We start from the raw sequence: 12,893 nt of genomic DNA, 5'->3' as shown, positions 1-12,893 counted from the left end.
GTAACTTACTCAAAGATTACTAAACATTTAAGATTTTACATGTTGAAGCCAAAATCTTATCAATTCACGTATGAGAAGTTCTCTCTCATCATCAATACTCTATAATCTCTACCAGTACACACCAAACTTATTAACTGCTTTACAACAGCGGCTACACACCAAACCCATTAACTGCTTTTCAACAGCGGCTAAGAGTCACAAGACCCTTGCGGAATGGGCAAAGGAATTTAGTAACTTCTAGAAGACAATAAAGCAATAGACAAGTATCACAGATAAGAAGAACTAAAAGCTAGATACAATTCAGTCAATGTTCCTAACTCCTTTCTCATACAATATGATGAGCATGCCCCAATGCTTGTTTTATGGATCAATTTTCTTTATTGCCATTTTAATGAAAAACAGCAAATGTTATGTCAACAAACCTGAGGCCGGCAATTATTATTCATTTGAAAATAGTAAATTAGCACACACTCCCACAACCCAACAACCAAACTAGAAATCATAACAAATGAACAAGCATTTACAGTGCAATAGGTCTCGCATTGATGCGAGCTTGAGCTATTGGCATTGCAAATAACAATGCCTTTTATTTTTGCTTTCTTTCTAAAAACATAAATAAAAGGCACTGTAACTTACAACGCCAATAGCTTAAACTCGCATAACTGCGAGACCTATTGCATTGCAAATGCTTGTTTTATCCGTTTTTAGGACAAGAGATGAAAGTCGTCATGTGGTTTTCAAGATACACGAAGCAAAACACTTTAGTTCTGTACACCCAGTCACAAGGGCCTGTTACATAACTCTGTCCATATGGGCAGTTCCTTCTCCTGCCTGACCTTGCATTGCCCTTTCACAGGGATATCATCACTATATGTGTTATCTCTGACGCAACTGTTCCCACAGGCAAGCCCTGCATTCAGTTAACCCTTGCTTTTAACTGGGAGTGAGTAAATGGAAACGGATTACTGTCACACTGTTTAATGCTTCATAATTTTTTTTAAATCTATTAATAGGAGCACTCGCTGTTTGCGATTTTCTTGAGGTACATATACGATCATTAAGTGGTCAGCCCTGGATAATGCTCGCACTTTTTTGTCACATTTAAACTACAGTTTTACTTATATGCTGGTTCCCCTGGATGCATGTGCGGGCTACTTTGAGAGTGAATTCATAACCATAACCAAAATTTGGTAAAATGGGTTTGAGATATACCAAGTTAAGCCAAGTCTACAGTATCCAACAACAAGCTAGTGTTACCAGAAGTCTTCAGGTAAAACGGTGCCTTAGCCAGAATCAAATTCCAGGGCTCCATGTGCGCTACTTTTTTATGACGACCTTCACTCTCGACTCTCACTACGGACTACCATGGTCTGGTAAATTCTGCATTTATTTCAAACAAGCCAGCTAACTTACCCAAAATCGCAGTGTGTTTATTGCACACAACCAAGGTAGTCCCGGTACCACGTGAATCTCTCCCGTCTAAGCGATAGACTGCGACTCTGTCTGCATCGCTCACCCAGGTCCACACTATGGAATTTCAATGCTCTTCCCAATCACTTACGGCAACCACAACATAGCGAGGCCTATATAACACTCCCTGAGCGATGACGTCAGCTAGGCAACGTCATTACATGTAAGTAATGTACAGCAATGAAACCGTGCCTAATATACACAACCACAACAAATTAGGCAAAAAAACACACAACGAAGTACTGAAAATCACCTCTCTGGTTACTTTATCACAGTCCCACCTTAATGAGAACCAGCTGTTTGATTTGGAGAACTTCCTGTGGCCAACGCAAAAGAGAAAACAGTTACTCATTCGAAGATCCCTGGCAGTAAAGAAAGCCACTTCATGTCGGAAACATGCAGAACATGCACCATATAGAAAGCAGCTGTAAAAACGCAGTTCCATAGCGACGCACTGCGGCAGACAGACAGTAAGCCATCAGGCTCTGGTGAAGTGCGGACAGAATAAAACAAGCATGTGGTGGGAGCCTGTGCGGCAGAGAGGAGACGCCATGCGCGAGCACATCGCCTGTCCATGCGAGCACATGGTTTGTCTCTCTTCGTGCACCAAACCGACGACTATAGGTCTCTCCAAGGCAAGCAGCGCATGCCCTGCATTGCTAGGCGAGACCTAAAAAAGCAGGGTACTACTCTATTCTAACATTTTTGTTTAGTGCATAGCTACCCAAGTGGCCCTCCCCAGCACTTACAACACACATACCAGCTTCTACATGTACTTAACCCCTTCCATGCTGGTGACGAACCCCAGCCATCATGCACTACGGTGCTCTTGTGCTGATGACGGCTGGGGTTCGTCATGGCCCGCCCCTGTTCGTTTGTTTACCGCACGGGGGCGGAAACGGGCCAGCAGGGAAGGGGTTAAAATAATAACAGGAGACTAAAAAAAAAAAAGGTGGTTTCAGGAGTGTTCTAAAACTGGATTCAGACTGGTTCATTCTCAGGACAGCGGGAGGAAGTTCCAGAGTTTAGAAACCAGGTAAGTTAAGGATCGACCGCCGTATGTTGTCTTGTTAATCTGAGGCACTGCCAGAAGCTTTAGATTCCCAGACCATAGAGACCTCCAGGGAATGTAAGGATTAAGTAGTTACTGAATGAGGAGTGGAGAAGTGTGGCTCAATGGTTAGAGCGGCAGACCCTGATGCAGATGTCTAGCCCGGGACCAGGGTTCAATTCCCCGTCTCGGCGGGTCTTGGGCTCAAAATTCCACAGACCTGATAATTCTCGCCTCGGTGCCTATTCCAATCATGGAGTCCCACTCTGCAACTCCGGGCAATAGCTTGCTTAATCTCCACAACGGCCTCCACAACTCTAAGGATGCCTGGCCTCCACCTTGGGGATGCCCATGAGTGGACGCCTCACAGGGAAAGCCAGGATGGGTTCCACAGTGGTATTCGTACATGCGCCTTGAGACCCTTGCGGGTAAGCAGTGCGTTATACCAGTATCAATTTACATTTACAAAGTTCCCGTGCACAGCCCGAAGGGTGATGGACAGTGCCTTAAAATGGATTATTTTCTGCTAAGGAAGCCCGTGCAGGGGGGGGCTAAAGCTGGCGAATCCGACTGGTGTTTGGGTATTTTTTTTTAAAGAGTCCAAGCTGCCACATTATGAACAACTTGTAGTCTTTTAATCACATACTTGTGACATCCAAGATAAAGGGAGTTTCGATAATCTAGGCAAGAGTTAATCAGTCTCTGCACGATCACTCTCCTAGAAGATGGTGGCAGCCAATGTAGCAGTTTCCTTAGAGTTCTCAAAATTTCAAAACTGGTTCCAGCAAGTTTCCGGGCCTGAGTTTCCAAAGAAAGTTTATCATCAACCCAAAAACCACAGTTTTTGACTGCTCAGGTGGGCTTAGAAGCTCTCAAAGGTATTCGGGCCACTAAAGTTTCATCCAGCTTGAAGTGTTGTTACCAACGACTAGAGCTTCTGTCTTTTTTACCATTAGATTTTAAGTCTCAAGTTCGGGCCGTGTGTTTGCACGATCTCCGCCATGGGAAGCACATGTAGATTAAATAGTGTATTGCTCCGACAAGAGCCCTGTGGGACCACACACTGAAAGGGGTGACTGGCTGAGAAAAGGTTTCTTCCCAGATATGGAAGCTCCTATTTTCCAGGAAGACTGTTAGCCATTTTAGTGTGGCCGCAGAGTTTCCAGCTTCCTCCATTGTCTGAATGATGACTGAATGTGAGACGGTGTCAAAGGCAGGACTCAGGTCTAGCATTATGATGGCTTCTGGGCAGCCTAGGTACAAAAGTGACAGCAGTTCTTCAGTGCCTACTAGCAGGGCAGTCTCAGTGCTGCAGACTGGTATAAAACCTGTTTGGGTGGGATGGAGAATAGCATGAGTTTCCCAAAAAACAGAAAGATGTTTGGTCACGTGTTTTTCTAGTAATATGCTTGCTAACGAAAACAAGTAGATTAGTCTATAGTTTTCTGCCAGGAAAACTGGCTGAGGGTTTTTTCAGTAAGGGTTTGACAAAAACCTGTTTCCACACAGGGAAACATTATCATTGTCCAGGGAGTGATTAAAAATATCCATTAGAATGAAGGAATACAAAATATTACATTACCATGGAGCTATGGAGTTATACTTACCAATAGCCCCTCCCCAATTACCAGTTATCAATAATCAGTCAGTTGGCAGTGAAGAAGGGTCAATCATTTATTATACAAAGGACTCTGGCCAGAGGAGCCTCTCACATCCTCACCCCTCGAGGTGCGCGGAGAAGACTGAAGACTTACAGTCAAAACCAGACAGATATACTTTCAGTGAACACATGAAATCACCACACATGGCAAGTTTCTATTTCTCGTGAAGCCTAGAGGAAAAGCCATATATGGCACAATAGATTAGAACGAAACTCAGCTCAAGCTATTCATTACTGGGGAGGTCAGGAAGGGTGACTCCCTTTCTATCTCGGGCATGGGAGTACAGGAACAGTGTCTGCAGGAATGTGCTCATCGTAGTCCAAAGCAAGATGTGGCCTTGGGTCTCGGACGGTATACTTTCAGCTGCTCAGGCTCCATGAAGGAGGGGGGCAAACTGTGTGGAGCTGCAAAGCAAGTGTCCGCATCAGAAGTCTCTCTGTCATTAACAACCCTCTCTTTCTTATAGCAAAGTATACAGAAATATTCATATTGTAAACCTAACTAAAGGAAAGCAATGTACCATAACAGGTCTCTTACTGAGAAGGCAAGAATAAGATAAAATCTTTCACATTACAGGAACAATTCTATACACCTGAAGCTCGCACCTTGCAAAGATAGCTCAGTGGGTTGTAGCACATGAATAATAAGCTGCAACTGCGTTTTGGTTTAGACACATTAGGCCAATACTATATATATATATCTTGCAAAGAATGGATAAGTACATCAGGCTAACACATATATTGGATACATCAGCCCAATATCACATGCATCGAATTTCATATCCCATCAAGAATGGACAGGAAAGTAATGCCACCTTTGCTCAGCATATATGGGGGGGGGGACAAATCATGTGGTGATCCTGATTTTATTAACTTTAGGGTTTCTACAGGGACTCCTTCCAGGAAACAAGGATATTTTGGTTATGGTTGATGAACCTACGTGTGGGGTTAGATGGGGGCCAGGGTTTTTAGCAAGGGTTTAAGAATTGTATTTACTTTATTGAAGAAGAAATTGGTAAACATATTACAGCGTTCTCCCGATAGTGGGAGGTATACGGAGCTTGTAGGTGATTTCATAAAGCTATTTACCAGCTTCAAATATTCCTGGGACACGTTAGAGGCATTTTCTATCTTTGCACTGAAGTATAAGATTATAGCCTGTCTTATAGCACGTTTTTATTTTTGCATTGCTTTCCTGTAGATTTTTTTTGCTAAGATCTGTAGGAAAGTAGGATCTGCTTTTATGGTTACCCCCAATTTTTTGCCTGGTGTTAAGCTGTTTCTGACTAGTCTGGCTGGGATCCTGTTAATCAGGGCCCCAGTCTCTGTGCTTTCTCTCCTAAATTGGATATGGTGAGTAATAAGGTATACCCCAGATTGGCCACTGGCGTACCCTTCTATGTCCCAAGGTACTCAGGGCATAGGTACACCAGGGATCTCCCATGGGCTGAAGAATGTATTATGCAATCCAAGGGAAACCATTGCCATTGCAGCCTGTTTAAGCTGATGCTAGCCCCACTTATGACAGATATAGGTTTCTCTATATCTGAGGTCACTACACTTAAAACCTACAAGTCACCCCTAAGGCAGGCCTTTCAATCCTGAAGGCAGGTTGTTTGGTTCTAAGTGTGAGGGTGCCCCTGCATGAGCAGGACACCCCTACAACCTTCAGAGTCCATTTTCCCGGGTTGTAAGAGCATCAGCCATTAAGACAAATAGAGTGGCCATGCTGCATTATGCGATGATGATCTCTAAACTGGCTGTAACGAACTCTGTCATGTTTTGTATCAAACATGTTGGAATCAGGCCAATACCCCCACACCATAAACAGGATGGGAGTTAAGATTCCATTCACTGTAAAGCTTCTCCGGGAGGCCCTCTGCTCCCAGTACCAGTGTTCGAGAACTGGACAGCAAACTAGGGCTGCTGCCAACCCGATACATGTTTCTGCCCTCCTCTTGCTGAGCCAGGCTCAAGCAGGAGAAGGCAGAACAATAGATATCCTGTCACAGGGAGGTGTGACCACCTCCTAAACCGGGTTTAGTATATTGGGGCTAGGTGGGGGCACTTGCCAGGCCACTGAGACTGCTTGAAGGGCCCACTTGGTGCCCTCCTTGTATACTCCAGTTCAAACCAGTTCAGCTCTGACACAAAACTGGACAAAGGACATGGGAGTATCCTCCCTACTGTCCAGTCCCTCCTCTGGGAGGGACCCCTGAAACGTACCAACCCTTTCTTTGTTTGATGTACTTAAGGGCTTACCTGTGGGTGGGTCCCTCAATTCGTCATGGGACAAGATTCAGATCAGACACTACTTCATCTTTGACCATCTGGGCACCCTGGACTTAGCTGGACTTTGCTCTGGGCACCGAGACTGCTCTCATGTGCTCCAACATTAATTTCTTGGCTTTGTGGATTGTGCTCCCAATGTACACTAGGGAACATGGACAGATCAACGCGTAAACGCAAAAATCCAAATTGCAAGTAAAATGTTTATTAACAACTCATGGTCTTAACTGTTTAGTCAACTCTACTTGTTTACAGCTGGTGCTAAATTTGCATGCCTTTTATTTGATATGGTTTTTCAGTAGTCTGTATTGTACTTGAGCTTAACATATTGTTAAGTGAAATACATTTCCTGAACGTGATTTTGGGGTTATATCTTACATATTCCTCAATGTTTCATTGGTTCTTAGAATCTGCCAGAATTTTTGACGGCTCCTTTTAACTTCCCATGCTTGGTTAATAAAACCTGTAATAAATTGAATCGGTTCGTCCCCTTTCTCATCTTTAATCCCTACCTGCAGTATATCATCTCTTTTCACTGTTTTTACCTTATTCATGTCTTGGTCTATTGTTCTTTTAGAATAACCTCTTTCCATGAATCTCTCTTTCATCACAGTTATTTCATCATCAAATATTACATCTGAGCTACAATTCCTCCAAGCCCTGAGAAGCTCACCAAACGGTAGGTTATTAATAAAATGTTTGGGGTGACGACTATTCGCATGCAATAAGCTATTGCCCTCTGTTTTCTTACAAAATAGTATACTTTCTAGTTTTTTGTTTATAACTCTTACTTTGACATCCAAAAATGATATCTCACTTGTATGTACTTCCCTAGTAAATCTCAAATTAAGTTCATTCCTATTGAGAGTTTCCACAAAGACACTAGGCTCAGTTTTAGTTCATCTCCAAATGCAAAATACATCATCGATATACCTTACAGAGAGGACGACATGTTGCTTAAAGGCCTTGATGTTATTGGCCACCTGCTCCTCCCATGCCCAGGTACAACCCTTCATAGCAGAGAGCGAAGCAGGTTCCCATTGCCGTTCCCTGGCTTTGTCGGCAAATTACATGGTTGAAAATGAAGAAATTATTTGTCAGACACGTATACATGATGTTTATCACCATTTCGGTATGCAACAGATATGACATGGATCGAGATTTCAGAAAATGGTAACATGCTTTCTGTTGCACAAAAGGTCTAAAAAAATAATCTATTTCGAGACCTTTTGAGCAACAGCCTCCATCCTATGTTAGAGATACAGGCAACTTCTTAAGACTCATTAATGGTATAATATGGGAAGAAGACCTGTTGCTGATGGCACTTGATGTTAATAGACTCATTAATGGTATAATATGGGAATAAGACTTGTTGCTGATAGCACTTAATATTAATAGCCTCTACACGTGTATACCTCATGATTTAGATATGAAAGCATGTTGCCATTTTCTAAAAGCTCGATCCATGCCATATCTTTTGCATGCCGAAATGTTGACACTAACACACAGTTGAGTACCCTTCTAGACCTATCTTTACCAACTTCATTAACATGAACACAGACAACACAATTCCAATACTGTGGTCTGATCAATGTATTTTCCCCTTTGGGATTGACATTCCCAGAATCACTGTCATGCAGCCCCCCTTCCTCTTTACCCCAGATGGTCCTGGTTTAAACTCAACGTTGGAGAATGAGTAAGCATACTCACTGATTCTGCCCCATGATGAAGGGGGATTCCAAGGAACGGTACAGCAAATTAAACAGTTGGCTAAACAACTCGCTGCATCCCCTTGTCCCCTGTAAACCTCAAAGTTCCAATTGGACAAATGGCTAGGCTCCATGGTTCACACCTGAGCTGATGCATAGGCAAAAAGACCTTTTCCCATCGCCATGGCTCTTCAGCCAAACACGTGCACATGTACCATTGCCTTCAATGGCAACCTGAGCACGTGAGGCGATTTACTTGCGGGAGCGAGCGCCGCCATATGGTAGCAATTATCGCTCCGGCAAGTAAATCGCGCAGGCCCCTCTCCTCCCCCCTGCTTCTAGCTTGCGCACGCACACACAACTCCAGGGCTTGTTTTTCTTACTTTAAGCGCGAGGCGCGCATGCGGCCAATGCTTGTTTAGCTAGAGCTAGCTCGTCAAGTCTCGCGGCCAGATATGACCAACTCTTCGACTTCCGAGCGCGGCGAGCTCCTCTACCAGCTTTTGCTCTCAGCCCAGCCTCCTCACTGCTGGCTTACATCACCTGTGGAACAGCCCTCGCTCCCTCCCCGTGATCTACACAACTAAAGAGGAACCTCATTTTATAAGCTAATTGGCCACTTGTCTGGTGTTAAGAGGTCAGCTGCTCCCCCGGGACTCTCCGCTGTGCTGAATGCACATTTCAGCCTTGCACCCTGTGTGAGAGAAAAGAAATGCAGATTTCAGCGGCCACCTTCCCACAGATTGGATGTGCGGGCATTGTGGGGTCGATTGGCAGCCTGTGGGGGGAGGAAATGAGAGCTCCAAGCCCCCCTCCACCTGCATACTCATAGCTCTATCCAGAGAAAATGGGGCCTGGGGCATGTGTCCTTGTGGCTTGGGGCCAACGCGTGTTTGTGTGTTATCAATATTCTTGAAAATAACAAGAAGCGAGTTACTATTTTTTTTGTTCGTTTTTTTCCATTTAAAGCATTTCTGAAAATAGACCGTCCCATTCAAACAACATTCCGGTATCTAATGCCTGGGGCGCTATCAGAGATTAGGACGAGCACACGATTCCATCTGAAGACGTAACATCCTCATGGAGCTCCCAAGTTTCTTATGTCCATGCTGCGAGTAGTTCCTTCAGTGCAGTTTGAGCATTGCATTCTGGGACTCATAGTTTTATTGTTTTGTGGGATAAAAAGGGACCACATGTCACAAAATGCAAAGCGGAAAGCTGGACGGGACTAGCTACTCATGCAGGGAGCTGAGGAACTTGAATGCATTATCATTAGGGTGGCCACCCGACTCCATGTCCTCGCAAACACTGCTTCCAGGTCTGAGCTTTTCACTTGTTAAACACTGCTGCAGGCCATACATGCAAAGATAATGTTATTGAATATGGTGCAGGTGATGTGCAGCTTCAGTACCAGCAGCCTCTGTTTTTCTAACCGATTGAGGTGTACAGAAATGTCCCTTCATCTGCCTTGGCAGAAGAGTGGGCGATTCTCAGGATTCGGTCTGACGGGCATCCCTCGTTTACCTGAGACAGTCCTCAAATTCCCTCCTGTGTTGAAACATGTTGAACCCAAAGCGTTCCTATAGCAAGTTGTACCAGGAAGCGATGTCACAGTGTTAAAGGGAGTCTGCCTGTTGAGGTGAACCCACAAAGCCCCTTACTGAGAGCATTTTGTGGTGCAGATCATTCTGTTTTTGTCTGTCTGCAGAGAATGCCATCTGTCAATGTGTCAAGTTAAGTTTTGGGCATTACACAGCTTAGATGTGAACTAAACAGGCAGGTAGATGATCTATATATTTTTAGAAAATCAAGTTTTATTACAACTGTATATTACAAAAACGTCTGTAGTCGGTAAGGAGAAGAGTTTTTAAAGTCCCAGAGGTCCTTCCCAGTTGAATAATTCAACAGAACACAGTAGTCAAAGCTGGCGTCCAGGGAAGTCATGTTTATTTTAAAGTGGACAAAGAAAGTGTCAGCTAGATCATCTGTGCTGGGAATGTGTCTTTCCTGTGTTAATGTGCAGTGCCCTCAACAGGTACAATCCGCAGCTCTGGACGAGATGTTCCACCACAGAGAGGACTCTGCCCAGAGCTACCACAAGGTGCTCCTGCTGATGGATGGCCTCCTACACTTCATGACTGTGCAAAAGGACATTGACAACATCCATAAACGTAAGCAGACGCTCACTTCCTGTCTAAAAAGTTTGACCACTTCCTGTTTGGTGGTAGCAGGTGACGTACTGAGGCCCTGAATTAGATTTGTTTGGTTTACTTCTGTTTTTTACTATCCTGCTACTACCACCATTGCATGTGCATTCATGTTTACGAATATAAAGTAGCATTCTATATCAAGCATATTTTTTGGGTAGCATTCTTTAGCATGCATATTATTTTTGACTATCTTTACCAAAAGTTTTGACACTAGTTTGATCATGCATAGGTTCCTAAATATGTTCATTGAATAGTGTGAATTAACAAAACCTCGGAGCTCTCCTTCTACTACTACTGCTTCCATTCCTTCACTCACTCCACTCCTTTTGGCATTCCTTATTCTGCTCTTTACGAACTCCCTCTATTTCTCAGACACTGGTTACCTGGCTCCTCAGTGGCTTTCCTGTGTGCAAAACAGATTTGTTGTAAACTTAACTTGAAATCCAGGCAAAAACAAACAAGCGGCCAAACTATGTTTGTCAGTCAATATGGTAACGACGTACAAGTCAAAAGAATCATAAAAATAAAAAAGCAAACTTTTAAATAGGAAGATATTTGTTTGCATAGCCTGAATTGCCTTGAATTTAAACAAGCATTGGCATAGCCAACAGGTCTTGCCTTTGGGAGCCCACACTATAAACACACACACACGCAGCACACTGACTTGCCTGTAAGAACTGCATTTTCTTTTATTTTCGTCTTCTCTTTATTTTCCCTGCTCTGTACCTCCTTGACGAGATTGCTTATAGAATTACACATTTGGCACACCTGACCATTCCTGTGTTCAATTTGCAGGGACACACGATTGGATAAGAATTTTGACTGATCGGGGGTGGAGCTAGCCTGCAACAGAGATGGCCGCCTGAGCCATTAGCTCCTCCTTAAATACGATCCGGTTAATTATCCTGCTGATAGCAGTGCCCTCCGTGCACCGGAAAGCCGATTTGTAGCTACGGAATGGTAGGAGCATCTACTGGCTGAACTACACCCGTGTCCGAAAGCGGGGAAGCGCTGTTTTGACCTGCCTGGCCGAGTGGTGCGAGAGACGGCTGCGCGGCCTTCAGAGCGCCGCTGCGGGAATCTCTGCTGCCCCGGAGGTGCCATAACGCCAAGGGCGACCCGGAGCGCCTTTGGAGCGGAGAACCTGAGCTGAGGCCGCGGAGAGTGCTGAGGGGCCCCGGACCAACGAGAGGCGGTGAGCCGGGGGATCGCACTGGGCGAGCCGCGCCGCCTTGGGATTGGAGTCACAGCCCTGCGGGCCCAGAACGGGTTTCCAGAGGACACCGGTTTACATACTGCTATAGGTACCGCGTTGCCTGCGCATACTTTGCCTGCTCTGCTTTTGGTCTTGTGGGCCCCACGGCGCTCTGGTAAACCAGACCTGGCAGAGACGAGAGTCAACTGCGCTGCCATGGGCCGCCTGGATCGCTCGCAGCCTAAATTGACATTTGATAATATTAAAAAACCCAAAGCCACAGACCCCCCGCCTCGTAAGGCGAACGACGGAGCGGGGAAAGAGACAGATGGAGATGTGACTGAATCAGACATTGACTGCATATTGCTAGCTATGGAAAAGAACTTGCAGGGCGGCATCACTTCCTTAGGGACCAAAATAGACGCCCTCACGTACCGCATGGACCGGATGGCGGAACGGCTCGACAAACACGCCCAACGCCTAGATAGGTCGGAGCGACGAATAGGAGAGGTGGAGGAGGCGCAGACGACCTTGGACTCTGAGCATAAAAAACTTGGCAAGGTGATCCAACTTTAACAAGACAAGGCTGAAGACTTGGAGGCACGGTCACACAGATGCTACATACGCATTACGGGCCTGCCGGAAAATACTCAGACGGGTAACATGGAACTTTTCGTGGAATCCCTCTTGAGGAGGCTGCTGGGGGAGACTGCCTTTTCGGATGTATGTCATCGAAAGAGCGTACCGTACCTTAGGCCCGAGACCTAAACCGGGGCCCCTCCACGCCCTATTGTGGCCAAGCTTCTTAATTATAGAGACCGCGACACCGCACTGAAGTTGCTCAAGGGAAACAACTGCTAACCTACGAGGGCAGCACGCTATCTTTATTCCCGGATTTTACGGCCAGAGTGCAGGAGGCGCCACGCCAGTTTGTCCCGATGAAGCGGCAACTTCATGATCTCGGAGTCGATTATGCAATGCTATATCCTGTTAAATTAAGGGTCAACAGACAGGGGAGGTCTACGATCTTCATGGACCCGAGAGCACTGCAGAAAGCCATGAAGGACTGGCGCAGGGAAACACAGCATACATCGAGCGACGGACGACTAGACGAGGCCTCAGGAGGATCCATGGAGGATCAGGACTGAGACTGTGACCTGCTACTGGGTGAGGTACTTGTCCTCTAGAGAACTGTGAATTTGAGAGGCTCTCCATATGGCTCCTGACATTGCTGACTCGATGTTGGGCTGAAGACTCTGCTGGGCCCATATCCCACCTAGGTTTGCCGTGTTGACATGGGGTAGCAATG

General features: G+C 45.3%; 1 protein-coding gene across 1 annotated transcript in view; it reads right to left on the bottom strand.

The window, feature by feature from the left end:
* DNAH6 (dynein axonemal heavy chain 6) overlaps positions 1-12,893 on the bottom strand; it is a 2,460,712-nt gene that overhangs the window by 1,738,333 nt on the left and 709,486 nt on the right. The window lies entirely within an intron of this gene.

This window comes from Lissotriton vulgaris, chromosome 3_1 (genome assembly GCF_964263255.1).
Source record: "Lissotriton vulgaris chromosome 3_1, aLisVul1.2, whole genome shotgun sequence".
Lineage (NCBI taxonomy): Eukaryota > Metazoa > Chordata > Amphibia > Caudata > Salamandridae > Lissotriton > Lissotriton vulgaris.
This window is presented reverse-complemented; position numbering and strand designations above follow the sequence as displayed.